The sequence below is a fragment of the Trichechus manatus genome, unplaced genomic scaffold, assembly GCF_000243295.1.
Source record: "Trichechus manatus latirostris isolate Lorelei unplaced genomic scaffold, TriManLat1.0 scaffold00104, whole genome shotgun sequence".
NCBI lineage: Eukaryota > Metazoa > Chordata > Mammalia > Sirenia > Trichechidae > Trichechus > Trichechus manatus.
In genome coordinates, this window is record NW_004444040.1 from 8,443,823 (window position 1) to 8,471,137 (window position 27,315).

Sequence of the window (27,315 nt, forward strand, 5' to 3'; positions counted from 1 at the left end):
TTCACCATTCAGCCATTTTATAATAGCTTTTTCTTTGTGTATATTTATAATGTGGATAATTCTATACTTTCAGCTAGATACTTGAAATGTTCATATAACACTTTGAGCAATTCCCTATCACTTCAAGTGATGAGAGCCGCTCCTTATCTAATAGGTAAACTCTAGGTACACAAAAGGATTTCATTACCAGGTTTGACAGTATAAAAACCAAGCAGAAAAACAAGCTGGGCGAGACAGGTTCAAGGACTTGAAAACAGTATCACCTTTGTTCCCAGCTACTCATCTGCACCCCTGTGGTCTTTAGTCTCTATATAGAATAAAATATTTATAGCCAGAGCTCAGCATCCTTTCCACTTTCCTCACTGCTGGAATAAGGTATGTTCTGCTCCCACAGGAGAAAACTATGTAACAGAAACACTGAAAATTTGAATAAATAACTTTGGGGGAGTAGATATCCTAATCTGTTCAAAAACAGATTTTCTTTCATTCAAAGCAAGATAACTGTGACAGAGGGGCTGCCTTTTTGCAATAATTATTTATGCATTTGTCGATTGCAGCGAATCCTCTCTAGGGAAACTTCTCCGGAGCCTACAGAACTATATGCTGCCTTTAGATTCCCTCAAATATGGACTGAGCACTATTTTGTCTTTCTTTTCAGGTCATACTAAAACTAGGTGTTAAAAAAAAATCTCATCTTTCTCTACGGAGAAAATATCTTGTTTGAATGTCCGGCCTCCATCTCTGAGGCATTTCCCCTGAGATGATGGGAGAATTGAGCTTTTCAGGGCTGTGAGCTAGATGTAATATTCTCATGTCAATGTCCTTTTCACCTGGGACAGCAGTTTACAATGTGTTGGCTTTTATTTTATGAGTAACTGTTTTTTTATGCTGAAAACCAATTGAACGATTAGGTTTGGATATATTGGTTTTCTAGCTCAATAAAAAAGGCACTTAAAGTTTCTATTTGCTAGAAGTCCCAGGTTCTAGCCCCATTAACACATACTTGCTTTCTGAATTTAATTGTCTAAACCATTCTGTATCTGGGTTTCCTCATCTTAAACCCAAGTTAAACACAGCACGGACTCATGCAATAGCATGTACTTACACAATTTTAGAAAGATGAAATGAGCTACTGTATATGCAAGAACTTTAGATACCCTAAAGCATTATGCAACATTAAGTTTAAAACAGTAAAATTCCTAATTGTTTGAATTATACCGAAATTGATGTAAATTTAATCAGTTACAGAACACAGTAAGATAATACCCCCAAACCAGATATTAGTAAAGTCTATGGAGTGTGAGGATTCCACTTCAAAGGAGCTGCATATATGAGCAGATGTGGGAGAGGGAGAGAGAGAGATCACTCTAGAGATCAATTTTATAACCACTTCCACACTCTAAAAGCAGGGATTCTTAACCGGGGTATTAACTGTAGACACCCAGTGGTCTTTAGATAGAATTCCAGGGTTCCATGAATTTGAATAGGAAAAGAGCGGCATTAAAAAAAATAAGGTAGGGAAAGTAGCCAGTGATCAGACATGAATGGCCTGACAGGTCATGGTGAAGACGTTGGATTTTATTTTAAGTCTGATAGGGAAACCACTGGAGAACTCTGAGCAGAAGTTTCCATGGTCTAATTTATGACATTTAAAAACGTTCCTAGGTGTGGTGGGAAGTCTACAGGAGGGCAAGACTGAAAGCAGGGGTATTAGTTAAGCCACTGTTTAGGTAGCTTGCACTAGTGTGGTAGAAGTGGAGACAGTGATAAGTGGTCAGATTCAGGATATATTTTGAAAGTATAGATGACGTATTGATAAGTTGGCTATGGGGTGTGAATGAAAGCATTTTGGTCTGAGCAGCAGGGTGAATAGCAGTGTCACTTACTGAGCTGGGCAATAGTTGAAGAGGAGCAGATTTAAGCATATTGATTAGGAAAATCAATGGTTCAGATTTGGACACCATGATAGATGGACTGCACAAAAAAAAAAAAAAAAAAAAAAGGCCTCAATTTGTCATCTTTCATTGTATTTTTGCCATGTAATTTTGTAGGTGACTCCCTCTCTGACCCTGGATTTGTTTATAGGACTTGATTTGGACAATGGACATTAGTAAACATGATATAAGCAGAACTTTGAAAGGTGCTTGTGCATTTCTGATTGTTCTTACTCCTCTGCCTTCATCATGAAAATATGCCTGGACTAACTGATGCAGAACGAGAGATGCATGGAGAGAACCTGAGCGGCCCTAGTCTCCCCAGGCAAAGCCATCTTAGATTAGCCAACAGCCACCCTACAAACATGTGTGAGTCTATCCAAGTCTGCAGAGCCTCTTAGCTGATTTGCAGTTGACTAAAAGCACATGAGCAAACCCAGCCTAGATAAGCTGAACCCTGAAGAGGTGTGAGCTAAAAAAATGTATGTATAAATGTGTGGCTGGTTGTTACCCAGCATTTTCATGGCAATAGATAACTGATACAGGATGTTCCTTCTTCACCCAAATACGAGTAAGGCAATAGCACCTCAGGCCAGCCAACCCGAAAGCTGTAGGTGACAGAATAAAGCTCTTACATTCTAGGCCACTTGCTGATTACAAATAGAATGTAGTAGGAAACTAGCAGGAGTCCCTGGATGGCGCAAATGGTAAGTGCTCAACTACTAGCCGAAAGGTTGGCGGTTCGAACCCACCCAGAGGAATCTTGGAAAAGAGGCCTGATGATCTCCTTCCAAAAAGTCACAGCCTTGAAAACTCTATGAAGCAGTTCTACTCTGCACACATGGGGTAGCCATGAGTTGGAATCAACTCTACAGCAACAAAACAACAACAAAAATTGTAACAAATTAAATCATAAGTGAATGAATGAGTCACAAAATTCAGGGTCTCAGCTGCACAGGTCCGTTCTAAGAAAGGCCTAGCATGGTTGACTAAAAAAAATTTTTTTAAATTTATAGTTTAGAAAAATTGTTTTTGGGTTAAATTTGAGAAACCTCTATTAAATGTAGGGGTTTCAGGGTCTTTAAAGTTTTCTTTGAATTGTCAACACTCAGCTATTAATTTGTCATCAATGTTCTTATTGTCTTGGCTTCTAGTATCTTTCCTGCAGAATAAGGAACAGAGGTAGAGTAGATACATTATGAAGCCAATGAAGCTAAAGGCTCAAGGCCACCCACTTGTTCATGGACATCAAGACCATAGTAATATGTTCACATGGTCATATGTTTTTGCAAAATATGCAAAAGTAAAATATTTTAACAGCAACTGATTAAGACAGCTATCTCTTTTCATTACATTTTTGTATGTTGAGTGGGGTTGGGTGGCTACAGGTTCTTTGAGTTGGGGATGCATTTGGTTTGTATCAGTGGGATTTACAAAATTAGTGGTTTGTAATTGTATGTGTTTTGCAGTCAACTCCATCATAGTTCAGTTTTTGCTGGTCATCCCAATGTAGGAATGACTTCCAGGAATTCTCCAACCTCTCCATGTACTGACTCCCCCAGCATCATGGCTCAGAGATGAGCACCTGAGGTCATACTGCAATATAAATGTACTCAGCAGCACTAGACATATGTGTGAGGAGATCTGCCTTTTATAAAGCTTCTTAAGCCTTGCAACAATGGGTACAACAACATGTTAAGGCCCCGATAATTTATTTTAATAGGTAAAGATTGTGTTTAGAATGTTTAGAACATAAAGATAGAAGAAAACCTGTGGTAGATTTATCCTGGCCTAATTTTTCATACTTCCTTGTGTCTATGCCTTTTGCAACATCCACCATCAAGAAGTGGAGTCTGTTTCCCAACCCTTTTAATCTTGGCTGGCACTGTGATTTGCTTTAGCTAACAGACTGTGATAGAAATGACAAAGTGTCAGTTCCAAACCTAGACATCAACAGGTCCTGAGGGTTTCTACTTTCTCTCAGAACCCTTCCAGAGATATGTAAAATATCCCATGCTAGAGAACGATGAGACACTACTTCAAGTCGAACCCAATTGTTCCAGCTAAGGACATCCTAAATGACCTATAATCAGGTCCCCAAATATATGAGAGAACCCAGGCAAGATCAACAGAGGTAACTACTTAACCCAAAGCTGACTGTAGACGTAGGAGAGAAACCAGTCAAAACTAGATAAGTCTCCCAGCTGACTTGCAGATTATAAGCAATAATGAGTTCTTACTGGAAACGACTCAATGGAATCAGGTTTATTGTTTCAAGACACTGAGTTTAGGGGTGGGCAAGGCAGTGGCAGTGGAATGATATAGAACCTACATCTCTGTTGACCATGGAGTCACCACTGCAGCCTGAAACTTCTCACCTAAGTTCTTAGAGGGAGAAAAAAGTCATCTTGTCTAAACCACTCTCACTTTTAGTCTGTCTTACTTGCCACCAAATAGATCTCCTAAGTTATACATAAAGAGCATGAACTATCAACTTTTCCACAGTCTCCACTGTGTCGCCCATTTATGTCACCTGCCTCGCCCCTGTGAGAACTGGAATGTGAGACTTCTGCTCTACAGCCACATTTTCTGAAAAGGGCAAGAAAGACGGTCTTTCACTCTCATTTTGTACTATGAAGCTCATTTAAATGTAATGGATTTTTTTTTTAAAGGAAGCACATTAGAGGGAAATCATATATCTTGTTTTTTCAGCTCAGATGCTATACCCAAATGACCTGAGCTGGAGGCTTGTGATGGAAATACCTGTGGGAGACTAAAAAAATAACTGAAATGATGTTTTTTAGAGCATTTTCAGCTTATTACATTGATGCCATCTTCCCTATATTGTCAAGTGTTGCTGGAAATTGGATGAAATCCCTTTAGATCTGAATCATTTTTCTTAGAAAAAAGTAGTACACAGCTAGCTTCAACTGTTACTTGAAAATAAATGTGAAAATCCAGACTACTGTTTTCTTTAAAATATATATAGATGGCTATACATTTCAAGAGAATTAGAAGTTTCAAATAAATGCTAACCACATTCTTCTAAAAACAGTCATGATAATGTATGTGTAAAATAATCAGTTATATAATCAGCAGAATTATTAATAAATCTTGTGAGTATTAAAAATAGAGAGGAAGTGACAATCTATCAATTAAAATATACAAGAGAAATTAAAAGTTTATATCTCTTTAATAAAAACTGGCACTACTTAATTCGATGTGTTTATATTTAGTATTTTTAAACTAAATGGTAGTTTTCATCAATAAAATTATCATACCACAACAAAATGATTCTTAAATTCATAACTGGTACTCTACAAAATCCATTAATATATGATTGCTGTATTTTCCCGTAGAGTCTTCTACTTTTTAACAATACTTCAGTTATATAAAAAACTCAAGGCTGTGCCTTCAACTTAGGTATTTATTGTTTCCATCTATATCACAAACCTTTAACAAAAAATTAAAAATATGCACATGTTTAAGAGTGTCTTAAGCTTTGAAGATTCTTTGTAAAACGTAAAAGTACTTAACAAAAATCTGGAAAAAATATGATACTGTAGAGTGTGTCCTCACATGGTATACAGATTTTCATGGAATAAAGTGAACCCGTACGCACGTGTGCACCTCCACACAAACACATGCTAAACTGCAGACACGGGCAACCACTGTTAGCCCAGACAAGCAACTCTTTCATTAAACTCTTGACTGCTGAGCTCCAATTCTTGTCAGCTGGTTTTCTGTGACAGCCCTTGATCTACTGAGTAGGGACAAACAAACAAACAAACAAAAAAATGACTGGAATTCATATGCCAGTGGTTGATAGAAAATATTTCTTGAAAACAAAATATAAAGTCAGACCTGGGAAAATTTCTGTGATGCAATATACAGCAAAATGCAATGCAATGAGGTCCAGTAAATACTGACATAATGGCAGAAAGCTTGAGTAGGTATTGTACTGCCAAGTCTTGGTGTTGTATGCAAGAACTGGGTGGAGGGATTCATTTACCAACGAATTTTGTTAGAAAGTGTCTCCTTGGTGAAGAAGCAAGCTCTAAAACAGTCCTGTCCAACAGAAATACAGTGCAAGTCACAAATGTGAGTCACATATGTAATTTTAAATATTCTAACAGCTTTAAAGAGTAAAAAGAAATGAGTGAAATTAATATTTTATTTAACCCAATATATACAAAATATCATCATGTCAACATATATCAACATGAGATAGTTTACATTTATTTCTTCGTATTAGGTCTTGAAATCTGTTCTGTATTTTATACTAACACCACATTTCAATTCAGAGTCACCATATTTCAAGTTCTCAGTAGCCACATGTGGCTAGTGGTTCCCACATTTGACAATACAAGTCTAAAGTAACCCTATGATTGATGGTGATCATTCAGAGATCTCTGGAGTGAAGCTAACAAGAAAGGAAAAGGATGAGATTTCAAATATGATGGATTATGGAATTTTCCAAGATAAATCTGATGGAAGTTATACTAGCACAAAGCTCACACCAACTAGTTGAGTTTTGGTTTTAAATATGCACATTTTAAAGAAGATAGTTTGCACTGTGGAGTGCATGTATTACTGAAAATGGGCTTACTCTTAACTCAAATAGTTTGCAGGTAGAGGAATTATTCGGATATTAAAATATACCAAAATAAAGGCCATTAAGTTTTAGTTAAACATCCCAAGGAAATAATAAACCACACTTATTTAAATTCTGCAACGTAGATAATAAAACATAACATAGGAATTCTGAACTGAATATAAAATGTCAAAATTAATAACACAATTTTATAATTAGCTTCCAATGCAATCATTAGTCTTTAGAACAGAATTCATTTACAATAAAAACTGACACACGAGGATTTTATTCAGAGTCAAGCAAGCTATTTAAAATGATGTAGGAAGTCATTAGGTCAAATAGAAGCCAATGAGGTCAGGTTATATGTTAATAAACCATAAAACCTCTAGAAAAAAAGATAGTGCTATATAGAAAATACAAAATTATATACTTTCATAAAAATTTTTTAAGTAAAAAAAATTAGTTCTAAACAGTTTATGTACGATAACATCAATAAAACACTGTAAGCTTTAAGGCTGCCAAATTACCTGATAACTCAGTAATACATGCAGTGTGTGCTTCTTAGAGCAGATTTTAATTTGCATTCCATTAGATTATAAGAATTTTAATAATTTGTACCAAATATAAACAGCAGAAATTATACATTTTAAGAACGCTGATTATATACTGTCCACACGTTCATTTTAGAAAAACTGGAAAACATACAAAGGTTCAAAGAAAAAAAATCACTCGGAATTCCAGCACCCAAGACATTGCTGACATTTTCATCTACATCCTTCCACGATTATACTAGCATAATAATGACCACCAGGTCTTTGTGAAATAATAACTCGATATGGGCTCTCTCGTAGATCTGATTCCTCCAATAGATTGGATATTCCACTTGTTTTGGATTGAACTGTGTTCCCCTAAAATATGTGTTGGAATTCTAACCCCTATACCTGTGGATGTAATCTTTTTTGGAAATAGAGTTTTCTTTGTTATTTATGTTAATTAGATTAACCCAGGTGTAGTGGATTCAAAATTCAATCACTTCTGAGTTACAAAAAGAGCAGATTAGACACAGGGAAAAGCACACACAGGGGAAGACAGATACCACGTAAAGACATCTACAAACCAAGAAACCAAGAAACAACCAAGGCAACCAACAAGGAAGGAATCGACATGATTGAGACCTTGGTTTCAACTTTTAGCCTCTAGAACTGTGAGAAAAAAGAAAACACATTTTCCTTATAGCATTTGAAAGTTATAGCAGCACTAGGTAACTAAGATAGCATTTGATACATATGTAACCACATATTTCCCCTCTCCTCCACAACTGTCTGTCACCACGTGTCTGTCAGTTTGTTCTACTGTGGTGGCTTGCATGTTGCTGTGATACTGGAAACTTTGCCACCAGTATTTCAAATACCAGAAGGGTCAGTCTTAGTGGACAGCTTTTAGCAGAGCTTCCAGACTAACACAGACTAGGAAGACCTGCAGTCTACCTCAGAAAAAACTGGTCAGTGAAAACTTTATGAATAGCAGTAGAACATTGCCTGATATAACGCCAGAAAAAGAGCTCCTCAGGTTGGAAGGCACTCAAAATATAACCGGGGAAGAGCTGCCACCTCAAAGTAGAGTTGACCTTAATGACATGGATGGAGTCAAGCTTTTGGGACCTTCATTTGCTGATGTGGCACAATTCAAAATGAGAAGAAACAGCTGCAAACATCCATTAATAATCAGAACATGGACGTATGAATCTAGGAAAATTGGAAATCATCAAAACTGAAATGGAATGCATAAAGATCGATATTCTAGGCATTAGTGAGCTGAAATGGACTGGTATTGGCCATTCTGAATCAGACAATCATATGGTCTACTATCCCAGGTGTCTTGGTTATCTAGTGCCGCTGTAACAAACTTACCAGAAGTGAATGACTTCAATAAACAAAAGCTTATTCTCTCACACTCTAGTAGGGTAGGAGTCCAAATTCAGGGTGCCAGCTCCAGGGGACAGCTATCTCTCTCTGTTGGCTCCAGAGGAAGGTTCTTGTCATCAATATTCCCCTGGTTTAGGAGCTTCTCAGCACAGGGACCCCAAGTCCAAAGGATAAGCTCTGCTCCCATCTCTGCTTTCTTGGTGGTAGGAGGTTCCCACATCTCTCTGCTCACTTCTCTTGAGATATAACTCAAAAGAGATCGACTTAAGACACAACCTAATCTTGTAGGTTGACTCCTGCCTCATTAACGAAACTGCCTCTAATCCTGCCTCATTAACATCACAGAGGTAGGAAAATCACATCAGATGACAAAATAGTGGACAAGCACACAATACTGGGAATCATGGCCTAGCCAAGTTGACAGATATTTTGGGGGAACACAATTCAATCCATGACACCGGGAATAACAAATTGAAGAAGAATGGTAATGTGTTCATCATCAAAAAGAACATTTTAAGATCTATCCTTAAGTACAACGCTGTCAGTGATACAATAATATCCATATGCCTACAAAGAAAAGCAGTTAATATGACTATTACTCAAATTTATGCACCAACGACTAATGCCAAAGTTGAGTAAACTGAAGATTTTTTACCAACTTTTGTAGTATGAAATTGACCAAACATGCAATCAAGATGCATTGATAATTAGTGGTGACTGGAATGCAAAAACAAAGAAGAAGGATTGGTAGCTGGAAACTATAGCCTTGGTGATAGAAATGACGACAGAGATTGCATGATAGAATTTTGCAAGACCAATGACTTATCTATTGCAAATATCTGTTTTTCAACAACACATATGGTGACTATACACGCGGATCTCACTGAATGGAAAACATAGGAATCAAATCATCTACGTCTGTGGAAAGAGACAGTGAAAAAGCTCAATATCATTGGTTAGAACAAGGCCAGGGGCCGACTGTGGAACAGACCAACAATTGCTCATATGCAAGTTCTAGTTGAAGCTGAAGAAAATTAAAACAAGTCCATAAGAGCCAAAATACAACCTGGAGTATATCCCACCTGAATTTGGAGACCATCTCAAGAATAGATTTGACTCACTGAACACTAATAACCAAAGACCAGATGAGCTGTGGAATGACATCAAGGAAATCATACATGAAGAAAGCAAAAGGTCATCGAAAATACAGGAAAGAAAGAAAAGACCAAAATGGATGTCAGAAGAGACTCTGAAACGTCCTCTTGAACACAGAATAGCTAAAGGAAATGGAAGAAATGATGAAATAAAAGAACTGAACAGAAGATTTCAAAGGGCAGCTCGAGAAGACAAAGTAAAATAATATAATGAAATGTGCAAAGGCCTGGAGTTAGAAAACCAAAAGGGAAGAACACACCTGGCATTTCTCAAGTTGAAAGAATGGAAGAAAAGATTCAAGACTCAAGTTGCAATTTTGAGGGATTCTATGGACAAAATATTTAATGACATAGGAAGCATCAAAAGCAGATGGAAAGAATACACAGAGTCACTGTACCAAAAAGAATTGGTCAACTTTCAGTCATTCAGGAGGCAGCATACAATCAAGAACCAATGGTACTAAAGGAAGAATCCAAGCTGCTCTGAAGGCACTGGCGAAGAACAAGGTTTGGGGAATTGACAGAATACCAACTGAGATGTTTCAACAAACTCATGCAGTGCTGGAGGTGCTCATTTATCTGTGCCAGGAAATTTGTAAGACAGCTACCTGGCCAACCGACTGGAAGACATCCATATATGTGCCCATTCCAAAGAAAGGTGATCCAACAGAATGTGGAAATTATAGAACAATATCATTAATGTCACACACAAGTAAAATTTTGCTGCAGATCATTCAAAAGTGGTTGCACAGTCAATATCAAATCACATAAAGAGGCAGAGTGTGATGGCTTCAGCGAATGACTAAAACAAAGAACCAAGAAACCACCTGGAGGAAGAGTACTTCTTGGAATTACTGCAGGTAGAATTCAAAAGATTAATACACAGAGCTCTTCAAAATATCAGGAAGGAGATCATGCAAAATGCAGACTAAGCCAACGAATACACAGACAAAGCAACAAAGGAACTTAAGAAGGTTATACAAGAGTATAATGACAAATTTAACAGGCTGCAAGAATCCACAGAGACAGCAAACAGAAATCCAAATGATTAACAATAAAATTTCAGAATTAGACAACTCAATACGAAGTCATATGAGCAGAACTGAGGCGATGGAAGTCAGAATTAGTGAGATTGAAGATAACACATTTGACACCAACTTATTTGAGGAAAAATCAGATAAAAGGATTTAAGAAAATGAAGAAGCCCTAAGAATTATGTGGGACTCTATCAAGAAGAATAACCTATGAGTGATTGGAGTACCAAAACGGGCAGGGGGGATAACAGAAAATACAAAGAGAATTGTTGAAGATTTGTTGGCAGAAATCTTCCCTGATATTGTGAAAGATGAGAAGATATCTATCCAAGAAGCTCATTGAAACTCACACAGGGTAGATCCCAAGAGAAAGTCACCAAGACATATTATAATCAAACTTGCCAAAACCAAAGAGAAAGAGAGAATTTTAAGAGTGACTAGGGATAAATGAAAAGTCATCTACAAAGGAGAGTCAATAAGACTAAGCTCAGACTACTCAGCAGAAACCGTGCAGGCAACAAGGCAATGGGATGACACATACAAAGCCTTGAAGGAAAAAAATTGCCAGCCAAGAATTACATATCCAGCAAAAGTGTCCCTCAAATATGATGGCAAAATTAGAGCATTTCCAGATAAACAGAAATTCAGGGAATTTGCAAAAATCAAACCAACATTACAAGAAATGCTAAAAGGATTCCTGCAGTTAGAAAATCAATAACATAAGATTTCAGCAAAGTATCAGGATACAAGATAAACATACAAAAACCATTTGGATTCCTTTACATCAACAAAGAGAACTTCAAAGAGGAAATCACCAAATCAATACCATTTACAATAGTCCCCAAGAAGATAAAATACTTAGGAATTAATCTAACCAGAGACATAAAAGACCTATACAAAGAAAACTAAAAGACACACTGCAAGAAACCAAAAGAGACCTACAAAAGTGGAAAAACATACCTTGCTCATGGATAGGAAGACTCAATATTGTGAAAATGTCAGTTTTACTCAAAGCGATCTACAGATATAATGCAATTCCATTCCAAATTCCAATGGCATTTTTTAATGAGATGGAGAAACAAATCACCAACTTCATATGGAAAGGGAAGAGACCCCGGATAAATAAAGCATTACTGAAGAAGAAGAACAAAGTGGAAGGCCTCACACTACCTGATTTTAGAACCTATAATACCGCCACGGTAGTCAGAACAGGCTGGTACTGGTACAACAAATACATAGACCAATGGAACAGAATTGAGAATCCAGATGTAAATTCATCCACTTATGAGCAGCTGATATTTTACAAACGCCCAAAGTCCATTCACTGGGGAAAAGACAGTGTCTTTAACAAATGGTGCTGGCATAAGTGGATATCCATCTGCAAAAGAATGAAACAAGACCCATACCTCACTTCATGCACAAAAACTAACTCAAAATGGATCAAAGACCTAAATATAAAATCAAAAACGATAAAGATCATGGAGAAAAAATAGAGACAATGCTAGGAGCCCTCATATATGGCATAAACAGAATACAAACCATAAGTAACAATGCACAAAATCAGAAGAGAAACTAGGTAACTGGGAGCTCCTAAAAATCAAACACTTATGCTCATCAAAAGACTTCACCAAAAGAGTAAAAAGACAACCTACAGACTGGGAAAAAATTTTTGGCTATCACAAATCCAATCAGCATCTAATGTCTAAAATCTACAAGATACTGCAAAACCTCAACAACAGAAAGACAAATAACCCAACTAAAAAATGGGCAAAGGATATGAATAGACACTTCACAGAAGAAGATATTCAGGACACTAACAAATACATAAAGAAATGCTCATGATCATTAACCATTAGAGAAACGCAAATCAAAACTATAATAAGTTACCATCTCACCCCAACAAGGCTAGCATTAATCGAAAAAACACAAAATAATAAATGTTGGAGAGGTTGTGGAGAGACTGGAACACTTATACACTGTTGGTGGGAATGTAAAATGGTACAGCAACTTTGGAAATCGATTTGACACTTCCTTAAAAAGCTAGAAATAGAAGTACCATATGATCCAGCAATCCCACTCTTTGGAATACATCCTAGAGAAATAAGAGACATCACACGAATAGACATATGCACACCCATGTTCATAGCAGCACTGTTCACAATAGCAAAAAGATGGAAACAATCTAGGTACCCATCAATGGAAAAATGGATAAACAAATTATGGTATATTCACATAATACAATACTACATAGCAGTAAAGAACAATGATGAATCCACAAAATATCTCACAACGTGGATGAATCTGGAAGGCATTATGCTGAGTGAAATCAGTCAGTTGCAAAAGGACAAATATTATATGAGACCACTATTATGAGAACTCAAGAAAAGGTTTAAACACAGAAGAAACCATTCTTTGATGGTTACGAGGGTGGGGAGGGAGGCAAAGGGGTATTCACTAACCAGATAGCAGCGAATAATTATCTTAGGTGAAGGGAAGGACAATACACACAACAGGGGAAATCAGCACAACTGGACTAAACCAAAAGCTAAGAACGCAACCAAACACTTTGAGGGACACAATAGCAGGGGCAGGGGTCTGGGGACCATGCTTTCAGGGGACATCTAGGTCAACTGGCATAACAAAGGTTATTAAGAAAATGTTCTGCATCCCACTTTGGTGAGTGCCATCTGGGGTCTAAAAAGCTTGGAAGTCGCCACCTAAGATGCATCAATTTGTCCCAACCCACCTGGAGCAAAGGAGAATGAAGAACACCAAAGACACAAGGAAAATATTAGCCCAGGAGACAAAAAGGCCCCATAAACCGGAGACTCCATCAGCCTGAGACCAGAAGAACTATATGATGCCCAGCTACTACCAATGGCTGCCCTGACAGGGAACACAACAGAAAGTCCCAGAGGGAGCAGGAGAAAAGTGGGGTGCAGAACTCAAATTCTAGTAAAAAGATCAGACTTAATGGTCTGACTGAGACTAGAGGAACTCCAGAAGACATGGCCCCAGACTCTGTTAACCCAGAACTAAAACCATTCCCAAAGCCAAGTCTTCAGACAAAGAGTAGACTAGACTATAAAACATAAAATAACACACGTGAAGAGTGTGCTTCTTAGCTCAAGTAGATACACGGGACTAAACGGGCAGCTCCTGTCCAGAAGTGGGATGAGAAGGCACAAAGGGATAGGAGCTGGTTGAATGGACACAGGAAACCCGGAGTGGAAAGGGGAAGTGTGCTGTCACATTATAGTGATTGCAACTAGGGTCACATAACAATATGTGTATAAATTTTTGTATGAGAAACTAACTTGAGCTGTGAACTTTCACCTAAAGCACAATAAAAATTAAAAAAAAAAAACCCAAAACAAAAAAGTGGTTGCAGCAGTACATCAACAGGAATCTGACAGAAATTCAAGCTGGGTTCAGAAGAGGACCTGGGACCAAGGATATCACTGCAGATGTTAGATGGATTTCAGCCGAAAGCAGAGAATACCAAAAAGATGCTTACCTGTATCTTATGGACTGTGCAAAAGCATTTGACTGCGTGTATCATCACAAATTATGGATAATATTGAGAAGAATGGGAATTCCAGAACACTTAGTTGTGCTCATGTGGAACCTATACATAGACCAAGAAGCAGTATTTTGAAAAGAGCATGGGCATACTGCGTGGTTTAAAATCAAGAAAGGTGTATGTCAGGGGTGCATTCTTTCACCATACTTATTCAAACTGTATGCTGAACAAATAATCTGAGAAGCTGGACTATATGAAGAAGAATGCGGCATCAGGATTGCTGGAAGACTCATTAACAACTTGTGACATGCAGATGACATAACCTTGCTTGCTGAAAGAGGACTTGAAGCACTTACTGATGAAGATCAAAGACCACGGCCTTCAGTATGGATTACACCTCAACATAAAGAAAACAAACATCTTCATAATTGGACCAATAAGCAACATAATGTGAAATGGAGAAAAGATTGATGTTGTCAAGGATTTCCTTTTACTTGGATGCACAATTAACACCCATGGAAGCAACAGTCAGGAAATCAAAGGACGTACCGCATTAGGCAAATCTGCTGGAAAAGATCTCTTTAAAGTGTTAAAAAAGCAAAGATGTCACTTTGAGGACTAACGTGTACTCAACCCAAGCCATGATATTTTCAATCACCTCATATGCATGTGAAATCTGGACAATGAATAAGAAAGACCAAAGAAGAATTGATGCCTTTGAATTGTGGTGTTGGCAAAGAATACTGAATACACCATGGACTGCCTGAAGAACGAACAAGTCTGTCTTGGAAGAAATACAGCCAAAGTGCTCCTTGGAAGTGAGGATGGCAAGGCTTCATATCACATAGTTTGGACATGTTATCAGGAAGGACCAGTCTCTGGGGAAGGACATCATGCTTGGTAACATCGAGGGTCCACAAAAAAGAGAAAGACCCTCAACAAGATGGATTGACACAGTGGCTCCAACAATGGGCTCAAACATAACGATTTTGAGGATGGCGCAGGACCAGGCAGTGTTTTGTTCTGTTGTACACAGGGTCGCTATGAGTCATAATGGACTCAATGGCACCTAACGACAAGAACCACAACTGTCTACAGGAGGGGTTGTAGGAAATTCAAGGGCACTCTTATATGGAGCTGATCTATCAACATTTCTCCCCCCACTCCCTCCCTCTCCATCATACTTCAGACACCCACATACATAATAATACTTGTCTAAACACATCACATTCTAGTTAACTCAGATTTTGTTGTTGTTAGTTGTCATCAAGTTTATTCCACCTTATGGCGACACCATGTTTGCAGGGTACAGATGCTCATAGGGTTCTTAAGGCTGTGACCTTTCTGAAACAGACTGCCAGGTCTATCTTCTGAAGAACCTCTGGGCGGGTTTGAACCGACACCCTTTCAGCTAATAATTGAATGCTTTATCATTTACACCACCCAGGGACATCCAAAGCTTTTTAACTCTCCCTTATTTAAGAAGAAATGGTGATTACATAGAGACTCAAATTACCAGCTTTGTTTAGTTATAACCCTAGCACGGTAGAATGATCTGGAAGAGACATCATCTTCTATCTCTTACTCACTAATAATACTAGTACTGGAAGATAAACATAACCCTTTGTCCTTAACTGTGCTCTGCTTTGTATCTGGAAGAACCTACTTTCTCAGAACTAGATTGAACAATAAATACTTATCAAGTGCTTAAAAAGAGCAGGCATTGGGCTAGGGATGGATAGTGAATTGTGCATGAATCAGACATGGTCCTTTAGCCTCTGAGAAGTAACAGTCTAGTTAGGAAGGTAGCTCATAAACAAACAAATGAATACATAATTACAAACTGGGGTAAATGCTATTAAAGCAATAGACATTGATGTTGAGATGGAGAATATAACATTACCAACTTTAGTTATTGCCATGATGACTCATTTGAAAGACTGTCAAGAATTCAGGATATTTCCCACCTTCCTCACCAAAGAACTTACTCTTCTTCTCAAACAGAATGATCTGCACTGAAAGTTCATCCACTGGTTTTAACACACACATTCTGAATGACTTATTAAGCTAGTGTCAATTAGATAGGAATGCTTTCTTTTTAACACAAAATGGAAATTCTTCCAAAGACCTCCATGGAGAAAAGGGTGATGTGACGGAGCTTTTATGAGATTTCCTATCATAATGGAGAAATTTCTCCCTTTAACCCTATGGGAGGTTTAACTATGGGAGCCCTGCCTATGAAACTGATCTCAGATATGTTAAAAGAAAAACTATAATCCCAAAGCTTATGACAGCCTTTTATATTAGGAAGGATGAAATTTTTGGATCTTTGTTCAGCAGAAGCACTATGTTGAGCCCTTTTCTCATTAACTCTCTTTCCTGGATGGCACCATCATTTACCACCTGCAAAAGCTGGACACCTGGGAGTTAGCTGTATTTCCACCTTCCTTCTAGCTGCCCCACCCACAAACAGCCAATCAAGCTCTATGATCTGCCAATCCCACTTTCTAACTATCACTCAAATCCGTCTTATCCCCATCTCCTCTCCTCATCCCCACTCCGCATACCCTAGCAAAGGACATCACCATCTCTCCCTTGAGGTTACTACAAAAAGCTTCTTACTGGTTTCCCTGACTCCAGCCTTATGCAACTCCAGTCCATTTTCTACACTGTAACCAGAATTAATTTTCTAATATTCATAGCTGAAAGTGATACTTACTTTAAAAAGCAAAAAAAAGGAAAAAACCCTTTAAAAGCATTGGTTTCCGATTTTGGCTACAGATTAGAATCACCTGAAAGCTTTAAAAAACTCTCATAGTTCAGGCTGTTCCCACGACCAAGGCTGTTTGTCCAGCCTGGCTGATCCTCCCCTATTTATCTATTGCTGATCACTCCTCTTGTGACAGAAACTTTTTATTACATACTTAAATTATCCTTTGGCCTAACATCCATTCTCTCCTTTCAGTGTGGTACATGTTACTTATCTCATGCATTTTATGTTAATTTTGTAATTTATTTCTATGAAGGAAATCTATTATCCTTATTTACAGGTCATTTGGAGGACGGGGACACTTCAATGTTGCTTCCATGGGTCAATAATGAATAACTTAATAAATGCAACCACATATTTGTATGAGCCCTTTACTGGATTCCAACACAATCCAGCACATTTCATCCTTCCAACAAATTGTAACTAACCTTTTTCCTGTTCAGATTAGTAAACCAATGAAAAGATGTTAAATGCTTTTCCTAAATCACACAACTAGTAATGGACAAGGCCAGGATACCAAACAAACCAAATCTGCTGTCGTAGAGTCAATTCCAACTCATAGCAACCCTATAGGACGGAGTAGAACTCCCCATAGGGTTTCCAAGACTGTAATCTCTACAGAAGCAGACTGCCATATCTTTCTCCCATTGAGCAGCTGGTGGGTTCGAACCACCGACCTTTAGGTTAGCAGCCAAGCACTTAACCACTGCACCACCAGGGCTCCTAAGGCCAAGATACAAACCCAGATTTTCTGGTCCCTAGTCCACTGTTCCATCTACAATATAACTGTGACTAAAGAAGTCCCATTTATTTGAACAATTCTGAACTTCAAATTCTCCTAACATGCATCGTACAATATGGTAGCCACTAGCTGTATGCTCACTATCTTGATTGTCCTGATGGTTTCATAGTTGTATAAATATGTATACATGTATCAAAATGTACATTTTCAATATGGGAAGTTTTTTGTACATCATTTATACCTCAAAAAAGATGTTAAAAAAAAAAGAATTAAAAAATCAGGTCCTCAGCTGTACTAGTAATCACATTTCAGATGTTAGCAGATACAGAACATTTCCATCAAGGTGGAAACTTCTATTGGACAGCACTGCTCTAACTCCTGTACTATAAAAGCATACAGGGATTATTTGTCTTTTTACAAATTCCTCATGTGCTTTATTCTTTATTTGCAATACTCTGTAATACATGCAAAATTGCTTAAATATCATGATGCCATGAAATACTTAAGAAAGCTTTCTCAGTTGGATCAACACAGGGTCATTCTTTTTCTTTCTTTTTTTTTAAATCACAGCTTGCAACCATTTTCTAAGTATTAGTTGACTACTCTACTTGGCTAGAGCCATACAAAGGAGCAAATATTCCACCTAGGTAAAATGATCACCATATTTAACTTCTCCTGCAATACAGAGACAAAAAGAAAATTGCTTGCATTTGGGCACTCTTCATGCTTATGAAATACTTTATTAGACTCCAAATGCTACAACTTCCAACACTACCCTTCACATATTTTATAAAAGTTGAATTTAAAATCTTCAGAAACAAGTAAACTAAATTACCCACCCAAGAGAAAGTACCGTTTTAATTTATCCTGCACTTTCTCTTGATTTTTAAACACTCTTTTCAAGAGCTAAATGGCATCAGTTTTTAATATGAACCTGCACCTCTGCCTCTGTCCAATTTGTTGTCAGGCATCAGAGATTAATGGCTTTCCTGGGGTTGAATAATCAAACTTTCCAAGCATAATATGAGGGAACCCCAGACTGCTTGAGCGACTGATAGAATGCAAGGGTGTTTTGTCTTCAGAACAGTCTGGTTATAAGAAAATGCTTAGAACAGAAGCATATTTTGCCACCATGATTCTCAATCTGGAATCAGCGAAGGTAGAAATGATAGTAGAAAGGCCTAACTAAGACTGGATACTTTCCCATGAAAAAGCAGGCCCAAGCTAACCAAACCAGTGGCAGTCTTCGCTTTTGTCTAGCTTTTGCTCAGTATATTATCTCATGCTGACCAGAAACTCTATCTGGCAGTTGTACATGTTTTATATTTTTAAAGGGAGAAATAATTATTAAGAACTTTGGTACAAAACCGTTTCCAAACACAGTCTATAAGGAAAAGAAATTAAAAGTTCTCTTTGATGGTAAAGATGTTGGAGCCACTACGGGACTTTATCAGCAAGCACCTTAATTAAGAGCTAATAGCTCAGCAGGGATTAGGTGACTGTTGGCAGAGAACAAGGCCCCAGCACAACTAGCAGATTATAAGGGATCCTGGCATCAGACTGAAGGCTCTAAACACTCAGGGTTTATTTGCGGCCAGAGTCGGGGTGGGTGGAGGAGGTATGTCTAAGACAAATTGGGATGTTCTAGAAATGATGTGGAGTCTCTGGGTAGTGCAAATGGTTAACACACTCAGCTACTAACTGAAAGATTAGAAGTTCAAGTCTACCCACAGGCACTTGAGAAGAAAGACCTGGCAATCAGTTTTCAAAAAATCAGCCACTGAAACACACTATAGAGCACGGTTCTACTCTGACATATGTGGGGTTGCCATGAGTCAGAGCTGACTCAACCATAACTGGTTTTTAGAAACTATACGAAGGGCATATGTACGGGAGTGGGGCAAGAGGCCAGGCTTCTATCCTATTTCTGTCTCTACCCTGTTAGGTAACTGTGATAGATACAATTATTATTAGCTCCTTTATTCACACTTCTTGTACCCATACTCTTTGCCATGTGACTTTGGAGTTGTTCTGATAAAGATGAAGTATATTTCTCTACCTCTGTGACTTGTATTGGCCAATGGACTGACAGTTTACCACTCCCAGGCTGTGTCACATGAAACCTTGTGTATTTCCTCCTATGGTCATGCACTACCTCCCTCACCATGAGAACATGCCTGGGCTAGCCTGCTGGAAGATGAGACACAAATGGAGCAGAGGTGAGCTGTCCCAATCTTCTCAAGCTAAGACCAGCCTACAGCACCCAACAGCCAGTCAAATGCAGTCATGTGAGTGAGTCCAGCCAAGCCAAGATCATCAGAGCTCCCTCGCTGATCCTCAGCTAATTCAAATATTATGAGGGAGGTGGAGCCAACATGGTGCCCTAAACAGACACACAACGCTGTCCTTCTGCAGCAAAGACAAAAAACTAAGTAAAACAAATACAAACATCAATCCTGGAACTCTAAGCATCAAATGAAGGGATAAAGACTAGATCAAACACCGAATGGAAGAAGAAACTGATGGAAAACAGAGAATGAGGAGCGATATGGAGTAGAGGTCCCCTGCTAACTAACACAGGACAGCGTGACCATCTTGAAACACAGCCAGCAATGACCCCAGACAGGGAGTACGGAGAAGCAACTTCACAGAGTTCCCAACAGGAGAAAGAGCACATCCCCCACTTCCTTCTGGCCCCCACCATAAGGCCACAGCTACAGCCACTGGCCCACCACTGCCCCAGGTCCACCACACCCCCAACTATGGCTCTAGCTGTGCCATTTTTTTTCCTTTCTTTTCATTCCTTTCTTTCTCCCTCCCACCTAGCCCCATAAGCCATGTTATGAAAGAAGAAAAGCTGACTATCCAAGAAGCTCAATGAACCCCATATATGATAGACCCCAAAAGAAAGTCACCAAGACATATCATAATCAAACTCGCCAAAATCAAAAACGACGAAAGACTCCTGAGAGCAGCTCGAGAAAAATGAAAAGTCACTTACAAAGAGGGCAACAATAAGACTAAACTCTGATTACTCAGCAGAAACTATGCAGGCAAGGAGGCAATGGGATGACATATATAAAAGAAAAGAAAACGGTCAGCCAAGAATAATATATCCTGCAAAATTCTCTCTCAAATACAATGGCAAAATTAGGACATTTCCAGCTGAACAGAAACTAAGGTAACTTGTAAAAATGAAACCAAATTTACAAGAAATATTAAAGGGAGTCTTTTGGTTAGAGAACCAACAACATCAGACAACAATCAGAGTCTTGGACACAGGACAGCATCAATCAGATACCAAGCAGGGTTAAGAACTCTAAGTAATAAAATAAAGCTAAAAGACTTAAAACAGGGAAAGAGCGACATCAATCTGTAAAAAATGACCATGTCAAAACAAAAAAAGGGGGAATAAATGGTGTAGGTATAGAACTTTCAAATGGAGAGAAAGTCAAGGCGATATCAAGTAGTAAAAGACTGGTTCAAACTTAGGAAGATAAGAGTAAATTTCAAGATAACCACAAAGAAAGCTAACAAATACTCATTGAAATTTTAAAAAAGAAGAAAAACATAAAGACTCAGTAAACACAAAATCTATAATAATGAAAGAAAAGGACCTAGCACAGGAAAATAAGAGGAACAAAGAAAACATCAGCACCACAAAAAAAAAGCACAACAATATGACAGCAAAAAACTCATGCCTATCGATAATCACACTGAATGTAAATGGTTTAAATGCACCCATAAAAGACAGATAGTGGCAGAATGGATACAAGAACACAACCCACCAATATATTGTCTACAAGAGACACACCTTAAACACAAAGACATAAATATGTTAAAAAATCAAAGGATGGAAAAAAATATATCCAGCAAATAGCAACCAAAAAAAGAGCAGGAGTGGCAATACTAATTTCAGTTAAAATAGACTTTAAGGAAAAATCCACCATAAAGACAAGGAAGGGCATTATATAATGACTAAAAGGACAATCCACCAAGAAGAGATAACCTTAATAAACATCTATGTACCCAACGACAGGGCTCCAAATTACATCAAACAAACTCAAGCACACTGAGAAGAGAAATTGACAATTCCACAAAAATAGTAGGAGACTTCAACACACCACTCTCAGTAAAGGACAGAAGATGTAGAAGGAAACTCAACAAAAATACAGAAGAGCTAAAGGCCACAGTCAACCAACTTGACCTCATATACATATACAGAACACTCCACCCAACAGCAGCAAAGTATACATTCTTTTCCAATGCATGTGGAATATTCTCCAGAACAGATCATATTTTAGGCCACAAAGCAACCCTTAATAAAATCCAGAACATCAAAATAATAAAAAGCATTCTCTGTGATCACAATGCCATAAAGGTAGAAATCAGTAACAGGAAGAGCAAGGGAAAAAAATCAAATACATGGAAACTGAATAACAACTTACTTAAAAACAACTGAGTAACAGAAGAAATCAAAGAGGGAATCAAAAAATTCCTAGAATCAAATGAGAATGAACACACAGCATCCCAAAACCTTGGGACATAGCAAACGCAGTGCTCAGAAGTCAATTTATAGCAATAAAAGCACAGATCAAAAAAGAAGACTGCGCTGATACCAAAACATTAGCCTTGCAACTCGAACAGATAGAAAGTGAACAGCAAAAGAAGCCCACAGCCACCAGAAGAAAGGAAATAATAAACATTAGAGCACAAATAAGTGAAATTGAGCACATAAAAACAATAGAAAGAATCCACAAGACCAAAAGTTGGTTCTTTGAAAGGATCAAAAAAAATCAACAAACCATTGGCCAAACTGACAACAGAAAAAAAGGAGAGGAAGCAAATAACTCAAATAAGAAATGAGAAGGGGAACGTTACAACAGATCCAACTGAAATAAAAAGAATTATAACAGAATACCATGACATTTGAGCACATAGAGGACAAATTTCTAGAAACACACTATATACCTAAACTAACACAAACTGAGATAGAAAATCTGAACAGAACTGTAATGAGAGATTGAAGAAGTGATTAAAAAAACAAAAACAAAAAAACTCCCAATCAGAAAATGCTCTGCCCTAGACAGCTTCCTGGAGAATTCCACTAAACATTCAGAGAAGAGCTCAAACCAATACTACTCAAACTATTTCAGAGCATAGAAAAGGAAGGAATACTCCCAAATTCATTCTATGAAGCCAGCATAGCCCTGATACCAAAGCCAGGCAAAGACACTACAAACAAAGAAAATTACAGACCAATTTCTCTCATGAATGTCCAGGAAAAAAAATCCATTGCTGTCAAGTCGATTCTTCCAAGGAGTGGCTGGTGGATTCAAACTGCTGACCTTTTGGTTAGCAGCCCAGCTCTTAACTACTGCACCACCAGGGCTCCCTCGTGAATATAGATGCAAAAATTCTCAACAAAATTCTAGCCAATGGAATTCAGCATCATATCAACAAAATAATACACCAGGACCAAGTGGGATTTATACTAGGTATGCAAAGATGGTTCAACATTAGAAAATCAATCAATGTAATTCTCCACATCAATAGAACAAAAGAAAAGAATCACATGATCATATCAATCAATGCAGAAAAGGCATTTAATAAAGTCCAACACTTATTTCTGATTAAAAAAGTCTCAATAAAATAGCAATAGAAGGGGAATTCCTCAACATAAAAAGGGTATTTATACAAAATCATATAGGGTTGCTAGGAGTTGGAATCAACTACAAGAAAAATTTTTTTTTCTTTTTTTCTGGTTTTATATAAAACCAACAGCCAAAATCATTCTCAATGCAGAGAGGCTGAAAGTATTCCCCCTGAGGACAGGAACAAGACAAGGATGCCCTTTATCACCACTTCTATTTACCATTGTGCTGGAAGTCCTAGCTATGCAATAAGCCAAGAAAAAGAAATAAAGCGCATCCAGATTGGTAAGGAAGAAGTAAAACTATCCTTATTTGCAGATGATATGACCCTATACATAGAAAACGCCAAAGATTCCACAAGAAAACTACTGGAACTAATAGAAAGATTCAGCAGAGTAGCAGGATATAAGATCAACATACAAAAATCAGTTGGATTCCTACACCCCAATAAAGAGAACTTCAAAAAGGAAATCAGGAAAACAATACCATTTATAATAGCCCCTAAAAAGATAAAACTCTTAGGAATAAATCTAATCAGGGACAAAAAGACCTAGACAAAGAAAACTACAAAACATAACTGCAAGAAACTAAAAGATACCTACATAAATGGAAAAACATACCATGCTCGTGGACAGGAAGACTCAACATTGTGAAAATGCCAATTCCACTCAAAGTGATCTACAGATATAATGCAATCCCGATCCAAATATTAACAGCATTTTTTTTTACTGTTGTGCTTTAAATGAAAGCTTACAATTCAAGTTAGTCTCATACAAAAATTCATACATACATTGTTATGTGACCCTAGTTACTCTCCCTATACTGTGACAGCACACTCCTCCTTTTCACCTTGGATTTCCCATGTCCATTCAACCAGCTCCTGACCCTCTCTGCCTTCTCATCTCACCTCTGGACAGCAGCTGCCCATTTAGTTTCATGTATCTATTTGAGCTAAGAAGCACAGTCTTCACGAGTATCATTTTATGTCCCAGAGTCTAGTCTAATCTTTGTCTGAAGAGTTGGTCTCGGGAATGGCTTTAGTTTTGGTCTAACAGAGAGTCCAGAGGCCATGTCTTCTGGGGTTCCTCCAGTCTCAATCAAACCATTAAGTCTGGTCTTTCTACTAGAATTTGAGTTCTGTGCCCCACTTTTCTCCTGCTCCAACAGGAATTCTCCGTTGTTTTCCCTATCAGGGCAGTCAGTGGTGGTAGCCGGGCACCATCTAGTTCTTCTGGTCTCAGGCTGATGAAGTCTCTGGTTTATGTGGTCCTTTCTGTTTCTTGGGCTAATACTTTCCTTGTGTCTTTGGTGTTCTTCATTCTCCTTTGCTCCAGGTGGGTTGCATCTTAGATGGCTGCTGGCTAGCTTTTAAGACCTCAGACGCCACTCACCAAAGTGGGATGCAGAACATTTTCTTAAAAAACTTTGTTATGCCAGTTGACCTAGATGTCCCCTGAAACCATGGTTCCAAGACCCCTGCCCCTGCTACTCTGTCCCTCAAAGTGTTTGGTTTTATTCAGGAAATTTCTTAGCTTTGGTTTAGTCCAGTTGTGCTGACTTCTCCTGTAGTGCCAACAGCATTTTTTAAAGAGATAGAAAAACTAACCACCAACTTTATATGAAAAGTAAAGAAGCCTTGGATAAGCAAAACATTATTCAAGAAAATGAACAAAGTAGGAGGCTTCCTACCACCTGATCTCAGAACCTACTGTACAGCCATGGTAGTCAAAACAGCCTGGTACTGGTACAAGGACAGAGACCTAGATCAACGGAACAGAATCAAGAACCCAGACATAAATCCATTCACCTATGGTCAGCTATTCTTTGACAAAGGACTAAAGTTCATTAAATGGGGGAAAAGACAGTTTTTTTTTGTTTTTTTTTTTTAACAAATGGTGCTGGCAAAACTGGATGTCCATCTGCAAAAAAAAAAAAAAAAAAAAGGAAAGAAACAGGACCCTACCTCCACCATATATAAAAACTAACTCAAAATGGATCAAAGACCTAAATATAAAACCTAAGACAGTAAAGATCATGGAAGAAAGAATAGGGACAACCCTAGGAGGCCTCATACATGGTATAAATATTATACAAACCATAACTAACAATGCAGAAACACCAGAAGATAAACTAGACAACTAAGAGCTCCTAAAAATTAAATGCTTAAGCTCATCAAAAGACTTCACCAAGAGTGAAAAGAGAACCTACAGACTGGGAAAAATATTTGGCTATGACATACCCGACAAGGATCTAATCTCTAAAATCTATAGAATACTTCAACACCTCAACAACAAAAAGACAAATAATCCAATTAAAACATGGGCAAAGCTGAAGCACCTCCTGAAGAGGCATAGGCATACCCATACTCAGTGCAGCATTATTCACAATAGCAAAAAGATGGAAACAACCTAGGTGTCCATCAACAGATAAATGGATAAACAAATAATGGTACATACACACAATGGACTACTACGCAACAACAAAGAACAGTAATGAATCCGCGAAACATCTCACAACATAGATGAATCTGGAGAGCATTATGCTGAGTGAAATAAGTCAATCACAAAAGGACAAATACTGTATGAGATCACTATTATAAAAACTAAAGAAAAGTTATACACACAGAAATAAAACAATCTTTGATTCTTATAAGGGAAGGGAAGCCTGGGAAGGGGAAACCGCTAACTAGATAATAGCCAAGTGTTAACTTTGGTGAAGGGAAAGACGACATACAATATAGGGGAAGTCAGCACAACTTGACCAAGGCAAAGTCACAGAAGCTTCCTAGACACACTTGAACACCCTGAGGGACTGAGTTACTGGAGCTGAGAGCTGGGGACCATGGTCTTGGGGGACATCTAGGTCAATCGGCATAACAGTTCATGAAGAATATGGTCTACATCCTACTTTGGTGATAGCATTTGGGATCTTAAAAGCTTGCAAGCAGCCATCCAAGATACATCTATTGGTCCCATCCCTCAGGAGCAAAGGAGACTAAACAAAACCAAAGACACAAGGAAAATATTAGCCCACAGACTAACAGACCACATGAAACACAGCCTCCACCAGCCTGAGCCCAGAAGAACTAGATGGTGCCTAGCTATCACCACCGACACTCTGACAGGGATCACAATAGGGCGTACCTGAAAAAGCAGGAGAAAAATGTAGAACAAATTTCGTATTCATGCAAAAAAAGATCAGACTTACTGGTCTGACAGAGACTGGAGGAACCCCTGAGATTATGGCCCCTGGACACCCTGCTAACTCAGAACTGAAGCCACGTCTGAAGTCCACCTTAAAGCCAAAGATTAGACAGGCCTATAAAACAAACAATAACACATGTGAGGAACGTGCTTCTTAGTTCAATCAAGTATATGAGACCAAATGGGCAACACCTGCCCAAAAGCAAAGATGAGAAGGCAGGAAGGGATAGGAAAACTGGACAAGGGGAACCCGGGGTGGAAAGGGGGAGAGTGCTGACACATTGAAGGGATTACAACCTATGTCACAAAATGATTTGTGCATGAATTTTTTAAATGATAAACTCATTTACGCTGTAAACTTTCACCTAAAGCAAATAAATAAATAAATCATATTGGCAAATACTAAGATTAAAAAAAGAACCATGAGCAAGGAACATTTATTGCAATATGCCACTGAGGTTTTGTGGTTGATTGTTATGTAGCATTATTATGCATTGTTATGCGGCATTATTGTGGCAACAGATAACAGATATAGCACCATGTTCTTTGTGATGACTGAAAATGAAAAGATTTAACTAGATGGTCCCTAAAGTCCCATACAGCTTCAGCCTTCTGCAATTGGACCAGCACAGAGTGTTGGGCTAACCCGTCAAAATGTTTCCCTATCACTTTGGACATATCTGTCACAAATTACACTGCCAAATGCTACCACCAGCTTGGCCTCCAGTTAAGCCTGATTATGTAAGTCCTACTGCTATAGGGTCACTATATGTCAGAATCGA